This window comes from Bombus impatiens, unplaced genomic scaffold (assembly GCF_000188095.3).
Source record: "Bombus impatiens unplaced genomic scaffold, BIMP_2.2 scf_2222, whole genome shotgun sequence".
NCBI classification, from domain to species: Eukaryota; Metazoa; Arthropoda; class Insecta; order Hymenoptera; family Apidae; genus Bombus; species Bombus impatiens.
This window is the reverse complement of record NT_178641.1, coordinates 1,702,472-1,716,320: the sequence shown is the minus strand read 5'-3', so window position 1 is coordinate 1,716,320 and position 13,849 is coordinate 1,702,472.

The window sequence follows — 13,849 nt, the reverse complement described above, 5'->3', positions numbered from 1 at the left end:
TGCCTTCCAGCTTTTAATCGATACTTTATCGAAATGTATTCCCGTGATGCGCATTTAGAGAGTTTTCCAACGATGTTACCGACGTTAATTCGATGACTCGTTGGACAAAAAACGGTCACGATGGGAACGATAAATTATCGAATAACGAAGTAATTAGCTATCCTCTGATATACTTCCATGTTTATGCTGGAACATGTTTCTAAGTTCTTCCATGCGAATAATATTCCGTAAAACGCGTAAGCAGCCAGATATCTCAAAGGAGAACTCATCATCGTACAGGTGTTTCTCGATACCTTCGTACTCGAGTCGACTTTTCATTGATAGGAGCTTAATAAGCGTTAGGATCTTTATTGATTTCTGATTGCAATTTTTTTATAAATTTCATTTCACGCTTTAATTAGACATTCTGCTATATCGCCAATGCTATTATAATTACGAAGCACACGAAGGAAGATTGATAGGGTATTATCTCTATTATCTCGCTATTATCTCTTCGTAAAATTTATTTCCATCGTTACGCACTTGTTGACAAATCGCGCATTATGATAAAGATAATTCCAAACAAAACAACAAGACGGCGCATCTTTCGTTCAATGACGAACCTTGAGATCGCCGTGTGTTTATCCGCGCAGTTCTGGCCTCTTCTTCCACGATTTAACCGTCTTTCACAGAGAATTCCGATAGTCGTAGGATTCTCATCGATTTCCATATGCAGCCGCGAACTACGATTCACTGTGCGCCCGAAGCAGGAAGCAACGTGCTCGAGCAGAGGAATGTCAGAATCGTGTGGGAAATCCGTACCGTTATTGGGGCCAACATCTACATACTTGGCCAACCCCTTATCTAGTTATCGCGACTGTTATCTCGGACTGCCCAGTATCTCGACTTTTACGACAAAAGATGCTCTCTTCCGAGAATGAAATTGCGTGGGTCGATTTGTACGTCTTTCGTACCGTTCTACGAACATGGTCTTTTTTTCCCTACGGGGAATCCACGAAGAACCGGAAGGGAGATGGGGAATCGACCAAACCGAACAGTTATCCGTAGCAAACCTATGCGATAAAATGCATCGCTTTGTACCGTTGTTGCGCAAACCTTGTGAACCGCGGGCTGCGTCGAAATAAAAGTCGACGTCGTAAAATACGGTTTCTTGACTCGCCTAAGCTTCGGCAAACTTAAAATTCAATCTTGAGCTTCGCATAGAAGGAATAACTCTGTTTCGAACTTTTTATCCAATAATCGAACGTAATGAAAAAGCGTCAACTGCGACGAGAAACAGCGATACGCTCTGATAAATTAGATTTAATTTCGAACTGCGAAAGTAACGCTAGCCACGGAAACGGTTTTTCTGAAACAGGTGTGGTATTAAAAACGGGATGTTCGCGGCATGATGATTTGCAGCTTGGCCGTTCAATGATGCGAGGGACCTTTGTCGTACATAACGGAATCGGCATTCATTATCGACACGCGATCAAAGTCGATGCCATTTCTAACTGAAACTCGACGTTGCTTCGATCAAGATCATGAGCAGTCGCCGGAGGAGAAACGGCCGTTGATGTTCAGTTTCTTCGACGATCTTCTCGATTGTCCGGAAGGATCGCCTCGACACGACGATATCGAGTATCTGCGATCGCGAGTGAAATTTCCATGTGGCTTATCGGCCTAGAGGAGACACAAGTGACAGCAGTTCTCGCGTCCCGGAGGGCACGACCCAGACACCTAGCTGTGTAAAATTTATATCTCACTTTCTTCTCCTTCGTTTTACCATCTTCCCATTACACACAATAGCTGCACAGAGCAGATGCACATTACTGTATTTATTATGGTGTTTACACATTATATAATATTACATATCAACGAAGATGTAATAATATGGTAAAACCATACTTATCGATCTCTTTGTTTTTAGGTAGATTTTTATGGTTTCAGCAGTAGGTTTATTTTCGATACACACACACCATCTTGCTCGATGATCTTTTTTCGTTGCATCGATTTCATCCATCGAAAACTTTTTCGATCCTGTACAAAAAAATTTATCAAGATTCTCGATCTTCCTAAAGTTAGGTACGATCGTTTGAAGGGATAGAATTTTAAAAGAAACGAAATCGCCTCGCGTTAGTAACATTATGCAACAGTTACGGAGCGGAGATTTTTGCCACGGTGGAAAGGGTCGAGGTCACGGGTGCCTCGAGTGTTTGCAGCGCGATCTCAAGGGAGGTTGATGCGTCTGCCCCGCTGGGATAATTAATATAAGCCTCTTCCTCCCCGAGGTATCGCTTATTTATCGCGAGGTTTGAAGCCAATGCTAGCGTGTAATACCAGGCAGTGAAATATAGTCGCCATAATGTCGAGTATTTTATACTCGCGACCGAGTCCGGGCAAGTTGTAACCTTTGAACACGGTTCCGAGGCGATCGCTAGCGATGATGCTTATTAAATCGAGTACCCCTCGAGCCTAGTAAACGATAACCGTTTTTGCTGTGAAAACGTTGTAGAACGTACGAGAGATGACGATTAGCGAATTCGTGGCCTCCAGCATGCCAGATATCCACGATAATGCGCGCCGTAGCTCGTATGCTAGCAACGTTAAGTCTTCCAGATTTTATCATTGGCTTATAGACGAGTTTTACATTCTTGAAATTCGACGAGAGACTAAGACCAAGAGTAAGCTTGCGACGAGCACAGGACGCACGGTGTCGCGTCCAATTACTGTCATTGGACTTTCCTCGAAGCGTGTCGTTGCTCGTCATCCCTCGTCAACGTGAACGGACCACATCCGAATCCAATTTAGTCAGAGGAGGAACTGGCCGAATCGTGGCCATTCACCTCGCAAAATTATCCTACCTCGTTCTGCTCCTGCGGACAAGAACGCGATGCATCTCGTGCGACGATCAAACGATGTCACGAAATTCGTATTTAACTCGTCCAGTAAGTTCGTGTCATTTATCGCTCTGTTATCTGCAAGCATCCGTCTCTACTATCGTTCCCATTTACGTCAAACGTCAAAGGGGTGTTTTTTAAATGTCCAAATTTTCGATACCTCTTGGGACTGATAAACTTCTCCGTACACCTACCAGATTACCGATTCTCTCTTCGTTTTTACGTCGGATATACGTGTGTATTAATAACGACCGATAGCGTCTTTTTCTCTTGCTTCGATTTATAGCTCGTATCTCTACCGACTCGAGATAACGTTTATGCGAAATTTAAAGGTTCAAAGATGCACGGTATACGCGTGATATGCAAAATGGTCTAAAACGTACAAGTTATAGCGCTTATAATTTTTATTTCTTGCGTTCGTAAAAGAGTAAGTTTGCATAAAAGTCCGTAGTTTATCTATTGGATTGGCAAGTAAGTGATCGCGGATTTTGTCAATATCACCTAATGACAATATCCGCAATCACTTAGTTGCCAAGCCAATACGATATAACGATCTTGGAAAGAGAATTTTCGGAGAATGGAAATTTTCTTCTAAATCCTCGGAGGAGAAGAAAAGGATTATTTAGACGCGATCGAATGAAATAGAAGGGAAGACAGTATGCGCGTTCACGATCGTACGTACCCTCGCTATCCGCACTTAAAATATCATTATCGCGTCGCTTACGTTACCGCGGATGCCGGCATTTATCAGGCAGCATGGTAAATATTTTATCGTAAATTGGACTGCTGTAATAGTAACGTGGTGTTGCAAGCGGGACAATAAATTCCTTCGCGTGCAGCGGCATCGGTAAATGGCCGGTTAAGTAGGTGTCTACGCAGACCTTTAACGATCCTCTATTATTGCTTCGGCTGTTAAAACCCAATTGAACGGCCTCTCTTATTAATAGTTCGTCCAGCGGGGAACTTATTTCTCGGCGTGTGAGCGTACCGCGATTGTCGACCGCCGCTATCGTTCGTGAGCAAACGTGAGCATACAACCCTCCGAGAACTTTGACGAGAAAATAATTGGTGGAAACTACAACGGGAATCGTTCCTGCCATCCTGTAACAGATGCATTTCTTTTTGTTACGAGTACCGCTGTGGAACCCCGATTATTCCAACTAGCCGTGACAAACATTGTTCGGATAATCAAATAACTTTGCTTTCAAATGACAAAAGACCATTTATTTTATTTAACTTTAACGTAATTTTACTTACGGGTCTGGACCCTTTACGCGTGAAATAATCCATCATACGAAATAACGTTGTTGTTGAGGTGAGAATCATATTAAGACGAGATTACGGATAAACGTATAAGTATAATTTAGAAGTTGGTATAATACACGAGATTCAACCATATTACGAAGTATTTCCTAGATACTAATATTAAATAGAAACGACAGTTTTTCAGTTAAAATACAACGATCTCGCTCGTTTGTGTGTTCCAATTTTTCCTAAATATTATCTTTAAATTATAAATTAACCAGCGTTTCCGGCAATTAACCGCCCTGATAATCGTATTATAATATGATAATATTATATAATATTAATAATAATATATGATATTATCTATTATGTAATATGTATTACACGTATGGTATGACAAAAATTCGAGATACGAGTTCCACTCTTTCAGCATTCGATCGTTCGATAAAATCGAACGAGTTATCTTCGTCGTGGCCCGATTACTTAATCTGCATCGCGATAAATGTAGAAAACGTTTTTTTACCTTATTCAAGGTCATCGTCCCTCGATATATCGGAAAAAAGAAAAAACTCGTAATCTCGGTGGTCAGAGAAGATTGACGATGATTCCCCATCTTCGAAGAACGTTCTCCTCTCTCGTGTTCTCGCACTCTCCTACATGTGCTATTGTCGGAGTACAATGCACGATACGTAGAACGACCGCATCCGCGATGCATGTCCAACTTCTTTTCAGCAGAGCGCGATGTTCTGACGAAGCTGCATAAATCATGAAAATCCTGCAGTAAATTCTCGTAATGCCTTGATCTTTTCGGTTGTCCGTTTCACATGCGAAGAACGGAAAAATGGATGATCGGTTGACAGCGTATCGGATGCTTGAACCGTCCTTCTACAAAAGTCGGGATACGTGTTATAATTTCCTGCGGTGAATCGGTCAGAAGCTCTTTCTCTCGCGATTGCCGACAGTATAATTGCGACAACGACAGTATGTACGCGGCAACCGGTTCGAATATTGTACAACTCGCCGAGAAAACCGTGGAAGCGCTCTGTAATTATCCAGGTAATCGCTTGGAAAATACGGAGCAAACGTATTAAACGGGGCTAAGTCGGTGGAAACTCGGTGCGTCCCTCGTTTCACGATACTGTAAGAAAGGGACAGAGATTTCCTTTTAAGAATGATCATAACAGCGTGGTTATATTGCCATCTAATCGGTCGCGTAAAAAACAATCGTTTGCAGGCTTCCACGACGATTTAAATTTGTCGGTAGATGCGGTAATCAAAGGCTTTCCTTATCGTTAGGCTCGGTCGTTACGCAAATAATTATATGTATAACTGGCGTACAATGAAGGAAGGAACTAAAGCGTAAATTGCGTGCACGCAAAATGAATCAGCTTTGCGATAGATAATAACGGCTGGAAGTTTGTTGTCTAAAATGTTCGCCGTAACATACCGTACGAGTGATAATGTAAAAGATATAAACAAAAAATAAACGAAATAATTCGCTAGTCCATGCAATATACGTAAGTTTAACTGGCCTGTGAGATCTCGCGTTTCTCCGCCTCTTTTTCCCCTCGCATCTTCTTAATTAAAGAACTAGCGTAAGTAAAGAGCGTCGTTAAAGACGTTTTGCAAGTCAGCGCTGGGACAGAATAAAGGAATTTCAATAAGAAAAGATAGCGTAGTCGAACGATGCGGTATTTAAAACGTAGTAGTTAGTTTCTTTAATCTGGTCGACGGGACAGATGCGCGTCTCGTGCGATTTTCGTTCGAATTTCAGAGAAGCCAATCAGGCACGCGGCCGCATAGTTCCACTGAACAGCCCTATACACCGCACCTGCACCAGGTGCGTTGAAGGATTGCTTCGATTATACGAGTTCGCGAGGCAGGCATTCGTTCAGCTTTAACAGTCTTCGTATCGTCTCGTGCCATAGAAATTCCACGACTGTTTCTTACCAAACACATAGAACGTGTATTGGAACAAGAAGGACGATGATTCTCGTCTCAGGTTACCGTATTTTTCTCTTTCTTTTTTTTCTTTTTTTAATCGAAACCGATCAACTTTCCCCCATAATTTCTTCCCTCTTAAGAGAGAAACCTGCAAATACAGTGACAACGCGCGTTGATTTACGTTTGGAAAAATTCTAACGGATTTGTTACGCGGCGCATCCGTGACCGATCTTCGTAATTACCCGGCAACGGCGAGTATAGAAACGCGTCGCGGGCTTGGCTCTCTTGAATCACCGCGGTTAAGCGATTCGCATAAAATAAATATTTATCAGCCAATGAATCATGCAGCAAGCATGCAAAATGTCGTTCTTTTCTCGAGAAAAATGTGAACGATACGCGAGAAAATGCGACGACTCGAAGGTTCTTTTGTCGAAAGCGATCACCCCTCGTCGATATCCCATTGATATTCGCTGAACGTTCTGTCGAGCATTCGGAAATATCGTTTCATAGCGACCCGTGGGACTCGATCGAGATCTCGCGTTTGATTTATACGTTTCTTCGACGTCCTAAAAGCTGCGTAGGCTTTAAAGTGGTTGGCAATCACCGGAAACTCGAATGCGTGATCGGTGTTACCAATATGGCATAGAGAAACCACCCAGGAAACCGGAAGTCAGCGTCGTTTCGGCGTTTCAATTTCCGAGAATTCTTCTTCTTCATCGCCGTTCATAAAATAGTGACGATTCCGCGGCTTTCATTGATGCTTCTTGTTGCTATCCAGACAGGATTTAAAACACGGTACACACACGTCACGGTTAACCGGAGTCGTCTGGTTGGTTAAACGAACGATCGATGATATATACCAACTGTGTATCATTTGTAAGTCAGGGATTCTTCGTTTGCAAATACAAACAATAAATCGTGTTTATTTTATTTCTACAGGATTCGTCGATGCAAATTAACGGAAAAAGTTATAATAAAAGAGAAACGTTGCGGTAATACGTGCGATAATGCAACAATGTTAGCCTGTGCTTTAATGGGTCAATGGGTTTGATTTAATGGGTTAAAACGGGACCGGATTAGCAGGAATCGACTGTACGAGCCGGTCGTGTAGGAAGAAGCTGATATTTATGTAATAGAGGCTAGTTCGACACGAAACACGAGGTTAATAGAACTTGGAAAATACTTGGCAAGTACGTGGCCTGCCAAATAGTTGACTAAAATAACTATCTACTAGGTACTCGTGCCGAATGTTCTACGATTCGCTGGCGTTTAAGACGTATCCACGGCGACTGTTTCTCTCCTTGCGACGATAATCCAAAAGCTATTGTTTTTTTCGTGGGAATACTACGATTTGTACGGTTGAGAGAAGTTGCCGGAAGTAACATTACCGATACGTTGATAGTCACAACAATCGTAAAATTACCGTGACGACGAGCATCGAGTAAAATTCTTACTTTCCTCGTTCCTACACGAGACTTCCTCATGAAAGTTAAGAGGTATCGCGCATCCCGTCATTAGAATTTAATCAGATGTTATAGCCGTGTTCTTATTGCGTTTTTCCGTTCGGTAACACGCGATACGTGCCGCAAGAATGAGAACGTTAATCCATGTACGTACAACGAAATGTTTTTATCTGGCCCGTTTAAAAGTCATGTTACAAAAAAAAAAAAAAAAAAAATTGGTCGAGCCAACTTGCGGATATCGGTTTCGACGGAATGCGAAAATATCGGTAGCTGTTGAGCGAAGAAATATCCCAACCGTTTCTCTCTCGCTGACCAATAACTTCGCTATTTAAATTCGCGTTCTGAAACCCACGATTTTCTATTTTCACTCGCATTCGATGAAAGCGTCGGTGGAAATAAGATATGCAAAGTGGCTAACGTATCCGAAGATCCTCGGGCTACGTAACGGGATAAGGACATCGAGAGATCAGCTGTTTTGCACGCGGACGAGCAAGAGTTAAATTTAAGAGCACGAAGAATAGCCCGCACGCGATTAACGACGCGATACCAACTTTGTCTTTCAATCATTTTTTAACGAAACTAAATAGATATATATCTCTCGTCGATAGTTTTCCGATTCGTTTCGATCGTATGTGAAACATGATATTTCGATAATACTCTTCGTGTTTCTCGGATATTTTTTTCTCCTTTCAATCCATCGAAATTTTCTGACTTTCCAGTATTGTTCTTCGACTGTTCGATTGCGGTCGACTTGGTCCCTAAGGGAAAGAATCTCGTGCCATTGAATCGAACGATGACGCGAACGTTAGCGATCGATGTCGCTGTTTCTTGACGGATTGAAACGTTCGGTTTTATGGATCGATGATAACGTCGAAGAAGAAGCGAACGAAGGGAGATTCAAAGGGTGTAGAACAACACTTCGGTGAAAGAATACGGGCCTGGCCCGCGAGTCTCCTTCTATTAACGGTCGCAAACAGACCGAATGGACATCACAGTTCGCCCGAAATAGAAATAGAACGGTTCTCTAACGGACAGCGCGGTTAGGTCGTGTTTCTCGCGTTCCACGGCATGAATCACTACGCGAGAGCGCGTGAGTGCACGCTTGTCCTCGACAACTGTGTACGTGTTTTCTCGAGGGTTCCATCTTATTTGTACACCATGGTGCATCCCGTGTAACGCACTCGTGGTCGGCCCACGTATAGGTAGGTAGAGCTATAGGTAGGTAGTGTAAAGCTCCCCAGCGAGAGAGCTCGCCTTTGGCTCTGGCCCTACTTCTGGTTGAATCACCTCGCTAAATACGGTTGCGTAATTTTAGGTGGGACGATGAGTATGTCCGCTCAAAATCTGCCAGCTGCTGAAATCGGCGCGACCGCGGCCGTGGATCCGACCACCGATGATACACCGTCAACGCTTAGCGTCCAGGCGCACTTCCTATTTAGGTTGCGTCGCCGATTCCCCTCTCTGTCTTTTTTCGCCTCCTTTGTTAACAATGACACGCGCTTTCCTCTCTTCGGCATCGACTCATCAAACACGAATACCACGGAAGGAAGGATGACAAGTCTATTTCTGCCGGTTTTCTGACTTTTACATCAGCCGCGTCCTTCTTGTAGCTTCTACACGCGTACACGTTCACATTGCTTCCAAATATTGCCGATACGTTCACGATGATCGCGTCTCATCGCAGAGATTGGTCCCATTAGCGAAATGTGAAAAGGTTTCGTGTAACACATATCCACTGTAAGCCTTTTTAACCGATCGAATACTTTCTCTTAAGCCACACTGTACGTAACAAATGATACTTATTCGATTATCTCGACGCATTTGTTAGAAAGCTATTTCAAAAAAAAAAAAAAAAAAAAAAAGAAAGAAAGAAAAAGAAAAAACACCATTCACCGTAATAGCCTAAAGCGTTTCGAGGATTTCGGGAAATCTTCCATATACTCGGGTTAAGTGTTGACACTTTTATAATAGTAAAAAACGAAAGGATCTGGCTTTCCCTTTGGATTTAAGTCACCGTGTCGAAGGTCAAAGGTCCAATGTGATCTAAGATTTCAAACACGATGATTTGGCGTTGTGAATCAAGGAAGACGCCTTATCGTAAACCAAATGTTACAACATCGTGTTCATTCGCGTACACGCTAAATGACGTTGTCACACGGGACAAACGAAATCAATCGTTAGAATAGCCGTAAGATAAGCGCACATCGAAGAAAATGACGGTCTTAAAGCACGAGCCGGGTGATTCAGACGCGAGATATTCCCGACGATGCATGGCGCCATATATCCGACTCCAGCTTGCTTCCTTTGCGAGCCGCGCGGAATTAATAGGAAAACGAGCCGAGTGACAGGGAGCCGGAGTTGCATCGTACACCGGCGCACATGCTGTATGCTGTATGTCCTCGGTCTAAGTCAGTAACCGATCACTAGCAGCCATAGACGAACGTGGAATGCCTAATGTCTGGCGCCTGTGGCTCGTGCGGCCGGAAATAGATTGCGCCGCTTATCGAGAACACGTTGCAGACCCTCTTAAAGATCCTGACACGCTACTTGGGAACACCGATTCGTGATAATGATTCAAGAACCAGCAACGATACGCTTACGATCGTGATTTACGAACGTGAATAAATGTCGCGACATTCTAATACAGCTTCGATAGATCTACATAGATGAGAAGCGGATTTTTACTTCTTTCAGATTACCATCTTCAGAATCGCAGAATCAGTTTCCCGATACTCGAATAATCTACGAACCATCTTTCGACCAAACATCGTATTCTCTTCCTTTCGTTTGTGACAAATCAGTGCCACGTTACTAACAGAGTATGGTAATGTAGCTATATTGAGAGAGAGGTATTAAAAATCTTCAACTAAAAATATCCGCGCCGACCCTTTAGAAAACGTTCTGTGGCCCTCTTCCATTAATATAGAATCTGACAGAACTTTTATACACACCCAATTGAAATTTAGTGCTTTCACGACGTCGCCTATTGTGTAAAAAGCGTGTCGTCTTGTGTAATCGCGAGTTGGACTGCCGCGATTACATATAGGCGAAGTGATCCTGTTACGGACACGTGGAGCGGATTACGCTGCGCCAGACAGAGCACAGGCTCCTCTTATTGTCCAGGCAACGGACGACCTCGAGCTATGCATTCGCACGTGCAACATCTGTCGTCTTGTCTAATATCATCGCGTGCCGCTTAGGTTATTTTAAGGGTGCGACTCGACTTAAAAATACACTTTCACTAAACCTGGAAACTATATAACGATTCGGTAATGGCAGTGCGTCATGCGTCGACCAATTATGATCTCCGATGTAGCAGAAATCTTTCGGTTTCACTTCCGTTGTATCTAATAGAGGCCTGTAAGCAAGTTACGCATGCACGCGTATTGTTTCAACCGATTTCTTTCGTTGCGTCATGTGGCAACTGCGACGAAGCAGAAGCGTCACGTCCTTCGCGGAGGACTAATAAATCACTTTGTTGTTACACAGCGACGGCTGGTCGTTTCATTTAAATGAGAAGAAACGGTAATTTTCTATGAGGCTTCGTATCATGTCAGAGATTTCAAAGTTATGGAATATTATGCTAAACGGAACTTCTTGACGTTTTTGTCATATTAAATACCGCTGTGTCCTACACTGCCGCCGGTAAGTATTTTAAAACTTTTAGAAGAAATCGGATGAACCTGGATAGTCATTAAAATATTACCAAACCCAAAATTTCGATCTGTCGTTCAACTCGTTTGCGCGCGTGTGTGTGCGAACAGTTCTTCTTTAATTTTTGTCCATTCTGATGACTTTGTAACGATACGCGTTGACCAAACGATACTAATCGTAAATCAAGAGAAGACAGAAAATATTCTATAATTTTGCAATTTCAGTCTTTCCTTTCGTTTCGTAGTTATAAAAGCCAATATATGTACGAGCGTTGTTCCGATGAAACAAGATTTCTTTTTTATTCACGAAACATGTATTTATGATTTTTATTTTACGATATGTAATCGCTCTACGGAGTAGAATATCGTACGAGGTTACGAAAAACAAAACAATAATGATTAACGAGACGTATACTTAACCGTTTAACCGTCGTGTATCAGTGCATAGATTGCTTTTAATTTAGCCATTGATTATTTTAGCCATTGATCTTTATGGATTCAAACTACGTCTTACGATACCATCTATACGTTTTATAAAAATGTATCGCTAGTTGTTTTTTATTACAAAAAAAGAAAAAACGTAATCATTCCTATTAATAAATCGAGGTAAAGTTTGTGCCTTCAGGGATTAGTATTAGTAAAGAGATACACATATACCACAGAGAATACAATAATTTTACGTTCGATTCACTGCTACGAACATCGCAAAGACAAGCTGAGTTAAAAATAACGCGTGTCGCCGAAGTTAACGGAAAACCTTTAACCGAGATAAGCAGTTTGATAATCTGTGTGTCTGGTATCGACCGAAATGTCTATGCACTGGTCGGTAAAGGCTACCGACAAAGAGGCAGGCGGGTCTTTGATACGAAAATATCGGGATAGACACATTTCCCTTGCTTTGACGAGAGATACCGTGCACCGTCTCGACGTATCGCGGGGGTTCGACAAAGGGGACGAGAGCATCCGCGGCAGACATTTTTTCAATGACAGCACGTTGACTTTCTGTCTGTTGCCAACTACGAAACGGCGCTAGTGGAACTAAATCGACAAAGCGACGCTTTGTCTGCACAATTCTCGATGGTGTAGCAAATTCTTTGAACGAAAACCTTTGTTCGTGCATGAGAATTACAATTAACAGTGAAACAAGTATCCCCTAATGAAAAGTTGCTCGTAAATAACGAAATTTCCCCTAGCTGTACGGGCAGAAAGTTCTTCGAGCTAATTGTTAACGAGGACGAATGTTTCCAATATGAATTCTCGAGGGACTACGAAACGCGTGTGCGTTTCCGTGCGTACTCTACGATAGGAATAACCATTTCCAGGCCATCGACCGTGTAAACCACGCGAGTCACCGAGCAATACAATTAAGCCCTTTGTGTCGTTGCACTGCCACCCTCTTCCTGGCTTCTGACACGCATCCACACGCGTATATTTATAAATATAAGGCCATCCGAGTAAAAGGTATCTGTGATACAGTTGCACGAGCACGAGTTCGCTTCCATTACACTCGTCTTCCCTTTTCGCACCCTCGTGGGGTTTGTTTCGCCATGGGCGTGCACGCGTCTGCAAGCGTTAGCACGCGATAGAATTTTAAACCGGCCACGACCTATTACATTTACTTTCTATTCGATTAAAAACGTATCGATCTATGCTGGCATACTTTTACGAACACCGTGAGATTAGATTGACGCATATGAAACTTGGTATTCCAAGTAAAAGTTTAACAGTACAAACGTAATTGAAGATCGATATCGATGAAATATCAAGTTACAAATAGTAAATATATAGGTAATAATGATGTACCGTATCTTTCTGGATCATCTGAGTTTCTCCAACCGCGATACAGTGATTATTGCAGAACTTTTGAGTGAAAGTGTTTACACTAACAAAAGACGAACAATATGTCATATTCGAGCAAATCTCGGACTCCATTGATAGCTCGACCGCATTATTTACCAAGTTTCCATAGTATCTTCATTTTCTTTGGATATAGATTGTGATCACGAGTTTCCGGCCAAATTTACTTTTGACCAAAGGATGTCTTAAATACAGATAACGCGCTCTAACATCGCCCAAAGGAAATAAGATATTCTTACCCCGAACGAGACTCGAAAGGAGCTGCGCAAACTTTCCTATGTTGTTCAAATAGTAGCCCATTTCGAGCGGATCTCCACGTGAAAAATTTGCAGGGATATAGGACGAAAAGATAGCCTAAAATAATTTCGATATTGTTTTTGATTGGCAAGCCGATGGCGTGTGTTACATATGCGTTTATCGAGTGTTTACGGACGCGTGGTGAGCGCACAAAGCCTCATGGGAACAATAACTTCAGCGACGAATGACAACATAAATCTCTTGTGACTGTGGGGATTACCAAGGTCATACTACTGGTGTACGAACGTAACGTAGGACACGCATTAATTCAGATTTCATTTATGACTCCGGGTATCCGGGCGTAACACGTTTGGCATACGTATGATCGTCGGTCTAACTCGACTAGCTTCGAAGTTTAACTCGGCAACAACGATGCGAGTTTCACGAAGGTTTTCAGGATCGAATTTTCTTTCAACCTGCGAAAGCAATTATCTTTCATTGATTGTTAATAACGGATGGACTAATTAGAAAATATTGAGAGTATTAACGAAGAAATTTATGATAATGCTTT